The sequence below is a fragment of the Triticum aestivum genome, chromosome 4B (genome assembly GCF_018294505.1).
Source record: "Triticum aestivum cultivar Chinese Spring chromosome 4B, IWGSC CS RefSeq v2.1, whole genome shotgun sequence".
NCBI classification, from domain to species: Eukaryota; Viridiplantae; Streptophyta; class Magnoliopsida; order Poales; family Poaceae; genus Triticum; species Triticum aestivum.
In genome coordinates this window covers 94,712,661-94,729,420 of record NC_057804.1, presented here as the reverse complement: position 1 = coordinate 94,729,420, position 16,760 = coordinate 94,712,661, and positions in this window count along the sequence as shown.

The following is a 16,760-nucleotide window of genomic DNA, read 5'->3' as shown; positions in this document are numbered from 1 at the left end:
CTAAGAAAGCAAACCACTACTATAAGTACCGTTGAAAACCCATTCATATTATTTTTGCATTATATCTACTGTATTCTGATACGTCTCCAACGTATCTACTTTTCCAAACACTTTTGCCCTTGTTTTGGACTCTAAATAGCATGATTTGAATGGAACTAAACCGGACAGATGCTATTTTCAGCAGAACTACCATGGTGTTATTTTTGTACAAAAATAAAAGTTCTCGGAATGACCTGAAAATCCATGGAGATAAGTTTTGGAATTAATAAAAAATATTGGCAAAAGAATCAGCATCAGGGGGCCCACACCCTGTCCACGAGGGTGCAGGGCGCCCCCCCTGGGGTGCGCCCCCCTACCTCGTGGGCCCGCTGGGACTCCACCGACCTCAACCCCAACTCCACAGGATGAGATTTACCATGTAATCGTGTTAGTTTTGTTAGGGTTTGATCCCTAGTATCCACTATGTTCTAAGATTGATGTTGCTATGACTTTGCTAAGCTTAATGCTTGTCACTAGGGCCCGAGTGCCATGATTTCAGATCTGAACCTATTATGTTTTCATGAATATATGTGACTTCTTGATCCTATGTTGCAAGTCAATAGTCACCTACTATGCGTTATGATTCAGCAACCCCGAAGTAACAATAATCGGGACCACTCCTAGTGATGACCGTAGTTTGAGGAGTTCAGGTATTCACTAAGTGCTACTGCTTTGGTCTGGTACTCTATTAAAGGGAGGCCTTAATATCCCTTAGTTTCCAATAGGACCCCGCTGCCACGGGAGGGTAGGACAAAAGATGTCATGCAAGTTCTTTTCCATCAGCACGTATGACTATATTCGAAATACATGCCTACATTACATTGATGAACTAGATCTAGTTCTGGGTCACCCTATGTTATAACTGTTGCACGAGGAATTGCATCCGACATAATTATCCATCATTGATCCATTGCCTATGAGCTTTTCACATATTGTTCTTTGCTTAGTTACTTCGTTGCCATTGTTACAATTGCTACAAAACTGCTACTGTTACTTTTGCCACCGTTACCGTTACTTCCATACTACTTTGCTACTAAATACGTTGTTGCAGATATTAAGTCTTTTAGGTGTGGTTGAATTGACAACTCAGCTGCTAATACTTGAGAATATTCTTTGGCTCCCCTTGTGCCGAATCAATAAATTTGGGTTGAATACTCTACCCTCGAAAATTGTTGCGATCCCCTATACTTGTGAGTTATCATATTCCAACTTTTCTATGGCAAAAACTCATCAAAGAATACCATAGAATCATCAGAACAAGCACACAATGCAAAGAAAACAGAATCTGTCAAAAATAGAATAGTCTGTAGAAATCTGACTACTTCGAATACTTCTGTAACTCCAAAAATTCTGAAAAATTAGGAAGATGTGAATAATTTGTTTATTAATCTTCTGAAAAAAGAATCAACTCAAAATAACTCTTCTGATAAAAATGAAAAATAATTTTGTTAGCACAAAAGTTTTTGTTTTTTAGCAAGATCAAATCAACTCTCACCCAAATCATCCCAAAGGCCTTGCTTGGCACAAACACTAATTTAAACCGCAAAAACACATCTAACCAGAGGTATAATAGTCTATTTTATTGAAAACAGCAAGAAAACCAAAAAGGGAAAAGATACAAGTTGGGTTGCCTCCCAACAAGCGCTATCATTTTACGCCGCTAGCTAGGCATAACGCGTAAGATCTAAGTTTTGTCATCTTTAGTTCTAGATCCATATGATGCCCTCATGATTGATTCATATGGTGACCTAATTCTTGTTCAAGGGAAGTGTTCCATACCCTTCGATAATGAATATTAAATTTAATAATGCCTTCTTTCATATCAATCACGGCACCAATAGTACGTAAAAATGGTCCACCAAGAATAATTAGACAAGACAGATTGCAACCAATATCAAGAACAATAAAATCTATGGGCACATAATTACTATTTGCAAGAATAAGAACAACATCAATTCTTCCCATAGTCTGTTTAATAGTAGAATCTGCTATGTGCAAATTTAAAGAGCATTCTTCAATATCGCTAAGACCAAGCACATCACATGAAGACTTCGGAATTGTAGAAACACTAGCACCCAAGTCACATAAAGCAAAACACTCATAATTTTTAATCTTGAGTTTGATGGTAGGTTCCCATTCATCATGTAATTTTCTTGGAATTGAAACTTCTAATTCCAATTTTTCTTCAAAAGCTTTCATCATAGAATCAACAATATGTTTAGTAAAAGTTTTATTTTGTTCATAAGCATGGGGTGAATTTATCATGGATTGCAACAAATAAATACAATCAACCAAAGAGAAACTATCATAATTAAAGTCTTTGTAATACAAAATAGTGGGCACATCACTAGTAAAAGTCCTGACCTCTTCAAACCTAGTTTTATCAATTTTCTCAACAAGATTTTCACCCTCTGAATCATAGGGACGCCTTCTAAATAAAGTTGACTGTTCTCCAATCCCTTTTTCATCAATCTTAATTTTACTAAACAAAGAATAAATAGAAGAAATACCAATCATTGTAAGATCTTCAACACTTTTATGAAAGTAATCACTAGAAAACGCTCTTTCTAAAAATTCTCTTTTAGCTCTAAGCATCGCGGTTCTTTTCTTACTTTCATCCATAGAAACATAAAGAGCTCTAATTGATTCTTCAACTTTAGGCACAAAAAAAATTCATCTTGAGAGTTTCTACATCATGAGAAATTATATCAATACTTCTAGACAAATCATCAACTTTATTCAACTTTTCTTCTATCGAAGCTTTGAAAACTTTTTGAGTATTGATAAATTATTTAATATTGTTCTCAAGATCAGAGATTTTTCTATTATGATTATAAGTAGGATTGCCATAGGAATTACCATAATTATTAGAGGAATTACTAGGAAAAGGCCTAGATTAAAATTACCTTTATAAGCATTGTTATTGAAATTGTTTCACGAGATAAAGTTCACATCTATGGCATCACTATTTTTCCCAATAAAAGTAGACAAAGGCACATCATTAAAATCAATAGGAGCACTGTTATTAGCAACCAAATTCATAAGAGCATCAACTTTTTCAACCAAAGAATCTATTTCTTCTACCAAATTGACTTTTTTTACTAGTAGGAGCTCTTTCGATATGCCATTGTGAGTAACTGGCCATAATATAGTCTAGCAATTTAGTAGCTTCACCCAAAGTAATGCACAAACTGCCGAATCAGGTTCGCGCAGCGATCCCCCTACCTGGCGCACCAAATAAGTCATGCGTATGATGATCTATGGGCCAAAAATGGCCTATTTTCGACTCAACTATGGGGATACACGAACACAAAGAGTAGATGCAACAATCAACACAGAGAGTTTACCCAGGTTTAGGCCACCGTGAGGTGTAAAACCCTACTCCTACTTTGGTGTATTGGAAGTGTTTGTGCTCAAGTTACAACGGAGTGCAACTTGCTGCTAAGGTGCGCGGGAAGTGCAGCTACGCGTGTCAATGAGCAAAGTGTCGACCTTTGTAAAGGTATCCATGGGCCTGGTTTTATAGGTTAAGGGATCACTGATGTCTGCTAGAACTATGTCGGTATTTCCCCAAAGAGGAAGGGATGATGCAGTATAGCGACTGTAGGTATTTCCCTTAGTGATGAGACCAAGGTTATCGAACCAGTAGGAGAACCTCCTAACACCAAGTAAACAACCCTTGCACACAAATAACAAATACTCGCAAATCGACGTGTTAAAGGGGTTGTCAATCCCTTTCGGGTACGGCGCCTCAAGTAGGCAAGATAACGTGACATAATTGTGGTAGATAAGATAAATAGATCACGAAATAAATAAATTACAGTAAGGAAATTTTGTATTTTTGTTTTAATAGATCTGAAAATAAAAGCAAAGGAAAATAGATCACAAAGAAAAATATGATGAAAAGAGACCCGGGACCGTAGGTTTCACTTGTGGCTTCTCTCGAGAAAAATAGCAAATGGTGGGAAAACAATTACTCTTGGGCAATTGATAGAACTTCGAATAATCATGACGATATCCAGGCAATGATCATTATATAGGCATCACATACAAGATTAGTAGACCGACTCCTGCCTGCATCTACTACTATTACTCCACACATCGACCACTATCTAGCATGCATCTAGTGTATTAAGTTCATGGAAAACGGAGTAATGCAATAAGAACGATGACATGATGTAGACAAGATCTATTTATGTAGAAATAGACCCCATCTTGTTATCCTCAATAGCAATGATACATAATCGTTTCCCTTTCTGTCACTAGGATCAAGCACCGTAAGATCGAACCCATCACAAAGCACCTCTTCCCATTGCAAGATAAATAGATCAAGTTGGAAAAACAAAACCCAAATATCGGAGAAGAAATACGAGGCTATAATCAATCATGCATATAAGAGTTCAAAGAAGTCTCAAATAACTTTCGTGGATAAAAACATAGATCTGATCATAAACTCAAAGTTCATCGGATCTCAACAAACACACCGCAAAAAGACTTACATCATATGGATCTCCAAGAGACCATTGTATTGATAATCAAGAGAGAGAGAGAGAGGAAGCCATCTAGCTACTAACTACGGACCCGTAGGTCTAGAAAGAACTACTCACGCATCATTGGAGAGGCACCAATGGACATGATGCACCCCTCCGTGATGGTGTCTAGATTGGATCTGGTGTTTCTGGACTCTGCGGCGGCTGGAATTTATTTTCCTTGACTCCCCTAGGGTTTCTGGAATATTGGGGTATTTATCGAGAAAAGAGGTGGTGTGGGAGGCCACTGAGGTGGGCACAACCCACCAGAGCGCGCCTTGGTGGGTTGTGCTCCCTCGGAGCTCCCGTCAGGTGCGCTTCTGGCCCACTAGATTACTTCTGGTCCAAAAAATCCAAAAAAAGTTTCGTTGAGTTTGGACTCCGTTTGGTATTGATTTCCTGCGATGTAAAAAACATGGAGAAAACAACAACTGGCACTGGGCACTATGTCAATAGGTTAGTACCAAAAAAATGATATAAATGATTGTAAAACATCCAAGAATGATAATATAACAGCATGGAACAATCAAAAATTATAGATAGGTTGGAGACGTATCAGCATCCCCAAGCTTAATTCCTGCTCATCCTCGAGTAGGTAAATGATAAAAAGAAAATTTTGATGTAGAATGCTGCCTAACATGGTCATCACATAATCTTTTCTTTATACCATGGACATTTGGACTTTTATATGGTTCAAAGCAAAAGTCTAGTTTTAACATGAAGACTTTAATACTCAAGCATACCAACAAGAAACCATGTCTTTCAAAATATCAACACTAAAGCAAGTTATCCCTAGCCCATTATGCTCAACCATTGATCCGTTCATGAAACACACTCGAATATTAGCTACACCCAATGCTCAAATACGATCATAGTGCCCCTTAGCTGGTGCTTTTATAAGAGAATATGGAGACTCAAATTCAAAATAAAAATTGCATAAAGTAAAAGAAAGGCCCTTCACAGAGGGAAGTAGGGATTTGTAGAGGTGCTAGAGCTCAAAGCAAAAATTGAGAGATAAAAACATTTTGGGAGGCATACTTTTCCCACCAACGAAAACAACTTAGAGCTCCCAACACTTTCCTTGCTAGATACAACATAGGCGGTTCCCAAACAGAAAATAAAGTTTATTCCTTTTCCCCCCATTACTTTCACTTTCCATGGCTAACCGTATCCACGGGTGTCCTCCATACCAACACTTTCCAAGGAATTTATTATTTGACAAAATAGAGTAAATTCATTTTTCATTTCGGGACTCGGCATCCCTAATACCTTTGTCGTACTCTCGTGCAATGACAAGTGAATAAACATTCATCGTGAGAATAACACATCTAGCATGGAAAATATTGGCCACTCCTCACCGCCTCACGAGCGGTAGAGCACACAAAAGAGAAAATTTTATTTTGAAAATTAGAGATGGCACATGCAAATTTGCATAGACCGGCATGGAAATACCGCATATAGGTAGGTATAGTGGACTCATATGGAAAACTGGTTAAAGGGTTTTGGATGCACAAGTAGTGATCATACTTAGTGCAAAGTGAAGGCTAGCAAAAAGATTGAGAAGCGACCAACCAAGAAACAAAAAATCTCGTACTCAAGCATTAAGCATAAGTAACACTGACTAATGCACCACAAGTAGGATATAAATTTCATGCATAACTATTGACTTTCGTGCTTGCATAGGGAATCACAAACCTTAACATCAATATTCTTACTAAAGCACAATTACTCATCAACATGACTCACACATCATATGGTAATATCTCAAAACCATTACTAAGAATCAAGTTTATTTTGTCCAATGATCTTCATGAAAGTTTTTATTATATCCTCCTTGGATATCTATCACTTTGGGACTATTTTTATATGTTGCTTTTGATAAGCTCAAACAAATTTAAGTGGAGAAAATGAGCATAATATTTCTTTCTCTCAAAATAATCTAAGTGAAGCAAGAGAGAATTTCCTAAAAACTTTACTAATCCCAAAATAAATCTAAGTGAAGCATGAGAGCATTTCTTCAAAAATAACAAAGCACACCGTGCTCAAAAAGATATAAGTGAAGTACTAAAGCAATTCCATGGCTCTACAAATTTAAGTGAAGCATAGGAGAAAGCATAGCATAGTTTTTGGCTCTCTCAAAAAGGTGTGTCCAGCAAGGATTCAAGACTTCAAACACAAAGCAAAACAAGCAAAGACTCGTATCATACAAGACGCTCCAAGAAAAACTCATAATATGTGACGAATAAAAATATAGTTCCAAGTACGATGGTTGTTAGAAGAAAGAGGGGATGCCACTCGGGGGCATCCCCAAGCTTAGTTGCTTGCTACTTCTTGAATATTATCTTGGGGTGCCTCGGGCATCCCCAAGCCTAGCCTTTTTCTAATCCTTATTCCTTCATCCATCATAAGATCACCCAAAACTTGAAAACTTCAATCACACAAAACTCAACAAAACCTTCGTGAGATCCGTTAGTATAAGAAAGCAAACCACTACTATAAGTACTATTGCAAACCCATTCATATTTTATTTTTGCATTATATGTACTGTATTATGACACGTCTCCAATGTATCTACTTTTCCAAACACCTTTTCCCTTGTTTTGGACTCTAACTTGCATGATTTGAATGGAACTAACCCAGACTGACGTTGTTTTCAGCAGAACTGCCATGGTGTTATTTTTGTGCAGAAATAAAAGTTTTCGGAATGACCTGAAAATCCACGGAGACAAGTTTTGTAATTAATAAAAAATATTGGCGAAAGAATCAACATCAAGGGGCCCACTCCCTGTCCATGAAGGTTCAAGGCGCCCCCCTGGGGCGCGCCCCCCTGCATCGCGGCCCCCCTGGGACTCCACCGACCTCAACACCAACTCCATATATTCACTTTCAGGGAGAAAAAACCCAGGGAGAAGGATTCATAGTGTTTTATGATGCATAGCCACCGCCAAGCCCTAATCTTCCTATGGAGGGCTGATCTGGAGTCCGTTCGGGGCTCTGGAGAGGGGAATCTGTCGCATCATCATCATCAACCATCCTCCATCACCAATTTCATGATGCTCACCGCCGTGCGTGAGTAATCCCATCGTAGGCTTGCTGGACGGTGATGGGTAGGGTGAGATTTACCATGTAATCGAGTTAGTTTTGTTAGGGTTTGATCCCTAGTATCCATTATGTTCTAAGATTGATGTTGCTATGACTTTGCTATGCTTAATGCTTGTCACTAGGGCCCGAGTGCCATGATTTTAGATCTGAACCTATTATGTTTTCATGAATATATGTGAGTTCTTGATCCTATCTTCCAAGTCAACAGTCACCTACTATGCGTTATGATCCGGCAACCCCGAAGTGACAATAATCGGGACCACTCCTGGTGATAACCGTAGTTTGAGGAGTTCATGTATTCACTAAGTGCTACTGCTTTGGTCTGGTACTCTATTAAAAGGAGGCCTTAATATCCCTTAGTTTTCAATAGGACCCCGCTGCCATGGGAGGGTAGGACAAAAGATGTCATGCAAGTTCTTTTCCATAAGCACGTATGACTATATTCGGAATACATGCCTACATTACATTGATGAACTAGAGCTAGTTCTGTGTCACCCTATGTTATAACTGTTGCATGAGGAATTGCATCTGACACAATTATCCATCATTGATCCATTGCCTACGAGCTTTTCACATATTGTTCTTTGCTTATTACTTCTCCATTGCCATTGTTACAATTGCTACAAAACTGCTACTGTTACTTTTGCCACCGTTATCGTTACTTCCATATTGCTTTGCTACTAAATACTTTGTTGCAGATATTAATTCTTTCAGGTGTGGTTGAATTGACAACTCAGCTGTTAATACTTGAGAATATTCTTTGGCTCCCCTTGTGTCGAATCAATAAATTTGGGTTGAATACTCTACCCTCGAAAATTGTTGCGATCCCCTATACTTGTGGGTTATCATATTCCAACTTTTCTATGGCAAAAACTCATCAAAGAATACCATAGAATCATCAAAACAAGCACACGATGCAAAGAAAACAGAATCTACCAAAAACAGAACAGTCTGTAGCAATCTGACTACTTGGAATACTTCTGTAACTCCAATAATTCTGAAAAATTAGGAAGTCGTGAATAGTTTGTTTTTTAATCTTCTGAAAAAAGAATCAACTCAAAATCACTCTTCTAATAAAAATGAAAAATAATTTTGTGAGTGCAAAAGTTTTTGTTTTTCAGCAAGATCAAATCAACTCTCACCCAAATCATCCCAAAGGCCTTGCTTGGCACAAACACTAATTTAAACCGCAAAAACACATCTAACCAGAGGTATAATAGTCTATTTTATTGAAAAACAGCAAGAAAACCAAAAACGAAAAAGATACAAGTTGGGTTGCCTCCCAACAAGCGCTATCGTTTTACGCCGCTAGCTAGGCATAACGCGTAAGATCTAAGTTTTGTCATCTTTAGTTCTAGATCCATATGATGCCCTCATGATTGATTCATATGGTGGCCTAATTCTTGTTCTAGGGAAGTGTTCCATACCCTTCCATAGTGAAAATTGAAATTTAATATTGCCTTCTTCCTTATCAATCATGGCACCAATAGTACGTAAATATGGTCCACCAAGAATAATTAGACAAGACGGATTGCAACAGATATCAAGAACAATAAAATCTATGGGCACATAATTCCTATTTGCAAGAATAAGAACATCATTAATTCTTACCATAGGCTGTTTAATAGTAGAATCTGCTATGTGCAAATTTAAAGAGCATTCTTCAATATCCGTAAGACCAAGGACATCCCATGAAGACTTCAGAATTGTAGAAACACTATCACCCAAGTAACGTAAAGCAAAACACTCATAATTTTTAATCTTGAGTTTGATGGTAGGTTCCCATTCATCATGTAATTTTCTAGGAATTGAGACTTCTTATTCCAATTTTCCTTCAAAAGCTTTCATCATACCATCAACAATATGTTTAGTAAAAGTTTTATGTTGTTCATAAGCATGGGGTGAATTTATCATGGATTGCAACAAAGAAATATAATCAACCTCAGAGAAACTATCGTAATTAAAGTATGTGTAATCCAAAATAGTGGGCACATCACTAGTAAAAGTCTTGACCTCTTCAAACCCAATTTTATCAATTTTCTCAACAAGATTTTCACCCTCCGAATCATAGGGACGCCTTCTAAATAAAGTTGACTCTTCTCCAGTCCCTTTTTCATCAATATTAATTTTACTAAACAAAGAATCAATAGAAGAAACACCAATCATTTTAAGATCTTCATCACTTTTATGGAAGTAATCACTAGAAAACGCTCTTTCTAAAAATTCTCTTTTAGCTCTAAGCATCGTAGTTCTTTTCTTACTTTCATCCATAGAAACATAAAGAGATTTAATTGATTCTTTAACTTTAGGCACAAAATTAATCATCTTGAGAGTTTCTACGTCATGAGAAATTCTATCAATACTTCTAGACAAATCATCAACTTTATTCAACTTTTCTTCTATCAAAGCACTGGAAACTTTTTGAGTATTGATAAATTCTTTAATATTGTTCTCAAGATCAGAGATGTTTCTATTATGATTATAAGTAGGATTGCCATAGGAATTACCATAATTATTAGAGGAATTACTTGGAAAAGGCCTAGGATTAAAATTACCTTTATAAGCATTGTTATTGAAATTGTTTCGCGAGATAAATTCACATCTATGGCATCACTATTTTGCCCAATAAAAGTGGACAAAGGCACATCATAAAAATCAATGGAGTACTTTTATTAGCAACCAAATTCATAAGAGCATCAACTTTTTCACTCAACGAATTTATTTCTTCTAGCGAATTGACTTTTTTTACTAGTAGGAGCTCTTTTGATATGCCATTGTGAGTAACTGGCCATAATATTGTCTAGCAATTTAGTAGCTTCACCCAAAGTAATGCGCAAACTGCTGAATCAGGTTTGCGTAGCGATCCCCCTGCCCGGCGCACCAAATAAGTCATGCGTATGACAATCTATGGGACCAAGAATGGCCTCTTTTGGGTTCTACTATGGGGATCCACGAACACAAAGAGCAGATACAACAATCAACACAAAGAGTTTACCCAGGTTTAGGCCACCATGAGGTGTAAAACCCTACTCCTGCTTTGGTGTATTGGAAGTGTTTGTGTTCAAGTTACAATGGAGTGCAACTTGCTGATAAGGTGCACGGGAAGTGCAGCTACGCATATCAATGAGCAAAGTGTCGACCTTTGTAAAGGTATTCATGGGCCTCCTTTTATATGCTAAGGGGTCACTGATGTGTGCTAGAACTACGTCGGTATTTCCCCAAAGAGGAAGGGATGATGCAGTATAGCGACGGTAGGTATTTTCCTAAGTGATGAGACCAAGGTTATCGAACCAGTAGGAGAACCTCCTAACATCACGTAAACAGCCCTACACACAATTCACAAATACTCGCAACCCGACGTGTTACAGGGGTCGGCATTCCCTTTCGGATACGGTGCCTCAAGTAGGCAAGATAACATGAGATAATTGTGGTAGATAGGATAAATAGATCACAAAATAAATAAATTGCAGCAAGGAATTTTGTATTTTTGGTTTAATAGATCTGAAAATAAAAGCAAAGGCAAATAGATCGCAAAGGCAAATATGATGAAAAGAGACCCATGGCCGTAGGTTTCACTAGTGGCTTCTCTCGAGAAAAATAGCAAATGGTGGGCAAACAATTACTATTGGGCAATTGATAGAACTTCGAATAATCATGACGATATCCAAGCAATGATCATTATATAGCATCACGTACAAGATTAGTAGACCAACTCCTGCCTGCATCTACTACTATTACTCCATACGTCGACCGCTATCCAGCATGCATCTAGTGTATTAAGTTCATGGAAAAATGGAGTAATGCAATAAGAACGATGACATGATGTAGACAAGATCTATTTATGTAGAAATAAACCCCATCTTGTTATCCTTAATAGCAACGATACATAATCGTTTCCCTTTCTGTCACTGGGAAGATCGAATCCATCACAAATCACCTCTTCCCATTGCAAGATAAATAGATAGAGTTGACCAAACAAAACCAAAATATTGGATAAGAAATACGAGGCTATAATCAATCATGCATATAAGAGATCAAAGATACTCAAATAACTTTCATGGATAAAAACATAGATCTGATCATGAACTCAAAGCTCAATGGATCTCAACAAACACACTGCAAAAAGACTTACATCATATGGATCTCCAAGAGACCATTGTATTGATAATCAAGAGAGAGAGAGAGAGAGAGAGAGAGAGAGAGGAAGCCATCTAGCTACTAACTACGGACCCGTAGGTCTACAAAGAACTACTCACGCATCATCGGAGAGGCACCAATGGACATGATGCACCCCTCCGTGATGGTGTCTAAATTGGATCTATTGTTTCTGGACTCTGCGGCGGCCGGAATTGATTTTTGTCGACTCCCCTAGGGTTTCTGGAATATCGGGGTATTTATAGAGCAAAGACGCAGTGTGGGAGGCCACCAAGGTGGGCACAACTCACCGGGGCGCGCCTGGGCCCCCAGGCGCACCTTGGTGGGTTATGCTCCCCTTGGAGCTCCCCTCAGGTGCGTTCCTGGCCCACTAGATGTCTTTTGCTCCCAAAAAATCCACAAAAAGTTTTGTTGCGTTTGGATTCCGTTTGTCATTGATTTCCTACGATGTAAAAAACATGCAGAAAACAACAACTGGCATTGGGCACTATGTCAATAGGTTAGTTCCACAAAATGATATAAAATGATTGTAAAACATCCAAGGACGATAATATAACTGCATGGAACAATAAAAAATTATAGATAGGTTGGAGACGTATCAGCATCCCCAAACTTAAATCCTGCTCGTCCTCGAGTAGGTAAATGATAAAAACAAAAAAATGTGGAATGCTGCCTAACAAGTTCATCACGTAATCTTTTCTTTATAGCATGGACATTTGGACTTTTATATGGTTCAAAGCAATAGTCTAGTTTTAACATGAAGACTTCAATACTCAAGCATACTAACAAGAAAACATGTCTTTCAAAATGTCAACACTAAAGCAAGTTATCCCTAGCCCATTAAGCTCATCCATTGATCCATTCATGAAACACACTCGAATATTAGCTACACCCAATGCTCAAATTCGATCATAGTGCCCCTTAGTTGGTGCTTTTATAAGAGAATATGTAAACTCAAATTCAAAATAAAAATTGCATAAAGTAAAAGAAAGGCCCTTTGCAGAGGGAAGTAGGGATTTGTAGAGGTGCTAGAGTTCAAAGCGAAAATTGAGAGATAAAAACATTTTGGGAGGCATACTTTTCCCACCAACAAAAACGACTTAGAGCTCCCAACACTTTCCTTGCTAGATACATCATAGGCAGTTCCCAAACAGAAAATAAAGTTGATTCCTTTTCCCCCCGTTACTTTCACTTTCCATGGCTAACCGTATCCACGGGTGTCCTCCATAACAACACTTTTCAAGGAATTTATTATTTGACAACATAAAGTAAATTCATATTTCATTTCGGGACTGGGCATCCCTAATACCTTTGCCGTACTCTCGTGCAATGATAAGTGAATAAACACTCATCGTGAGAATAACACATCTAGTATGGAAAATATTGGCCACCCCTCACCTCCTCGCGAGCGGTAGAGCACACAAAAGATAAATTTATTTTCAAAATTAGAGATGGCACATGCAAATTTGGTTAGAACGGCATGGAAATACCGCATATAGGTAGGTATAGTGGACTCATATGGCAAAACTGGTTAAAGGGTTTTGGATGCACAAGTAGTGATCATACTTAGTGCAAAGTGAAGGCTAGCAAAAAGATTGAGAAGCGACCAACCAAGAAACGAAAAATCTCGTACTCAAGCATTAAGCATAAGTAACACCGTATAATGCACCACAAGTAGGATATAAATTTCATTGCATAACTTTTGACTTTCGTGCTTGCATAGGGAATCACAAACCTTAACATCAATATTCTTACTAAAGCACAATTACTCATCAACATGACTCACATATCATATCGTCATATATCAAAACCATTACTAAGAATCAAGTTTATTTTGTCCAATGATCTTCATGAAAGTTTTTATTATATCCTCCTTGGATATCTATCACTTTGGGACTATTTTTATATGTTGCTTTTGATAAGCTCAAACAAATTTATGTGAAGAACATGAGCATAATATTTCTTTCTCTCAAAAAAACTAAGTGAAGCAAGAGAGAATTTCTTAAAAAAATTACTAACCCCCAAATAAATCTCAGTGAAGCATGAGAGCATTTCTTCAAAAATAACAAAGCACACTATGATCAAAAAGATATGAGTGAAGTACTAGAGCAATTCCATGGCTCTAAAAATTTAAGTGAAGCATAGGAGCAAGCATAGCATAATTTTTGGCTCTCTTAAAAAGGTGTGTCCAGCAAGGATTCAAGACTTAAAACACAAAGCAAAACAAGCAAAGACTCATATCATACAAGACGCTCCAAGCAAAACTTATAATATGTGACGAATAAAAATATAGTTCCAAGTAAAATACCGATGGTTGTTAGAAGAAAGAGGGGATGCCACTCGGGGGCATCCCTAAGCTTACTTGCTTGCTACTTCTTGAATATTATCTTGGGGTGCCTCGGGCATCCCCAAGCTTAGCCTTTTGTTAATCGTTATCCCTTCATCCATTGTAAGATCACCCAAAACTTGAAAACTTCAATCACACAAAACTTAAGAAAACCTTCGTGAGATCCATTAGTATAAAAAAGCAAACCATTACTATAAGTACTATTGAAAACCCATTTATATTTTATTTTTGCATTATATCTACTGTATTCTGATACGTCTCAACCGTATCTACTATTCCAAACACTTTTGCCCTTGTTTTGGACTCTAAGTTGCTTGATTTGAATGGAACTAACCCGGACTGACATTGTTTTTAGCAGAACTGCGATGGTGTTATTTTTGTGCAGAAATAAAAGTTCTCGGAATGACCTAAAAATCCACGGAGACTAGTTTTAGAATTAATAAAAAATATTGGCGAAAGAATCAGCATTAGGGGGCCCACACCATGTCCACGAGGGTGTAGGGCGCCCCCCTTGGGGCGCGCCCCCTGCCTCGTGGGCCCCCTGGGACTCCACCGACCTCAACCCCAACTCCATATATTCACTTTCAGGGAGAAAAAAAATCAAGCAGAAGGATTCATCACGTTTTACGATACGGAGCCGCCGCCAAGCCCTAATCTTCCTGTGGAGGGCTGATCCGGAGTCTGTTCGGGGCTCCGGAGAGGGGAATCCGTCGCCATCGTCATCATCAACCATCCTCCATCACCAATTTCGTGATGCTCACCGCCGTGCATGAGTAATCCCATCGTAGGCTTGCTGGACGGTGATGGGTAGGATGAGATTTACCATTTAATCGAGTTAGTTTTGTTAGGGTTTGATCCCTAGTATCCATTATTTCTAAGATTGATGTTGCTATGACTTTGCTATGCTTAATGCTTGTCACTAGGGCCCAAGTGCCATGATTTCAGATCTGAACCTATTATGTTTTCATGAATATATGTGAGTTCTTGATCATATCTTGCAAGTAAATATTCACCTACTACGCATTATGATCCGGCAACCCCGAAGTGACAATAATCGGGACCAGTACCGGTGATGACTGTAGTTTGAGGAGTTCATGTATTCACTAAGTGCTAATGCCTTGGTCCGGTACTCTATTAAAAGGAGGCCTTAATATCCCTTAGTTTCCAATAGGACCCCGCTGCCACGGGAGGGTAGGATAAAAGATGTCATGCAAGTTCTTTTCCATAAGCACGTATGACTATATTCGGAATACATGCCTACATTACATTGATGAACTGGAGCTAGTTCTGTGTCACCCTATGTTATAACTGTTGCATGAGGAATCGCATCCAACAAAATTATCCATCATTGATCCATTGCCTACGAGCTTTTCACATATTGTTCTTTGCTTAGTTACTTCTCCATTGCCATTGTTATGATTGCTACAAAACTGCTATTGTTACTTTTTCCACCATTACCGTTACTTCCATACTACTTTGCTACTAAATACTTTGCTACAGATATTAAGTCTTCTAGGTGTGGTTGAATTGGCAACTCAGCTACTAATACTTGAGAATATTCTTTGGCTCCCCTTGTGTCGAATCAATAAATTTGGGTTGAATACTCTACCCTTGAAAACTATTGCGATCCCCTATACTTGTGGGTTATCATGACTATTTTCTGGCGCAGTTGCCAAGGAGCATAGCTCTATTCTTTGAGTCACTTGGGATTTATATCTGTTGATCACTACGAGGAACTTGAAAGATGAAAGGACCAAGATTTTTCCCTCAACTACGAGGGGAGGTAAGAAACTGCCATCTAGCTCTGCACTCGATTCCCCTTCTGTTTTATGTAAACTTTCGACACCTGCACCTACTATTGATTCTGATATGTCGCATTTTATTGACGATGCCACTTCTGCTATGCATGATGCTTATGATGATACTACTTCTGTGCTTGATAATACTGTGCCATTAGGTGAATTTCTTGATGAACAACTTGCTAGGGTTAGAGAGAATGAAATTATTGAAAGGGATAATATTAATAAAAGTGATCATGAAGATTCTCCCCCTAGATATGAATTGCCTGATGTACCTGAGGGTTACACTACTGGAATCAGGAACTTTGCCGCCAGCCATTTCTTTGCCGTCAGCTAACTGATGGCAAAGACGGTCTTTGCCATCAGCTTTATGAAAACGGATGGCAAAGCAGTAGCTGACGGCAAAGAAATTGTTTGCCGTCCGACTTATCCTTGTCGTCAGCTAGCTGATGGCATAGAACCTTTGTCGTCCGCTGGCTGACGACAAAGAGTAAGGGTGGACCGCTGGCGAGAGCCACGTAACGGCCATTTTCTTTATTGTCCGCTCGCTAACGGCAAAGAATCTTTGCCGTCAGCCAACAGAAGGCAAAGAAAGTGGCCTAAATGACGTCCGTTAGCTAGGCTCTTTGTCGTCTGCTAGCGGACGACAAAGAGCCGTGCCCTATCTAACAAAACGCCCAGCCGGCCCTGCCCCACTCTCCCCCACGTCTCTCTCCCTCCCTGTCCCAACCCCGCGCCGCCGCCCCTCATTGTCTCAATCCACGCCGGGCCGCCCACCCCGGCCGCCCT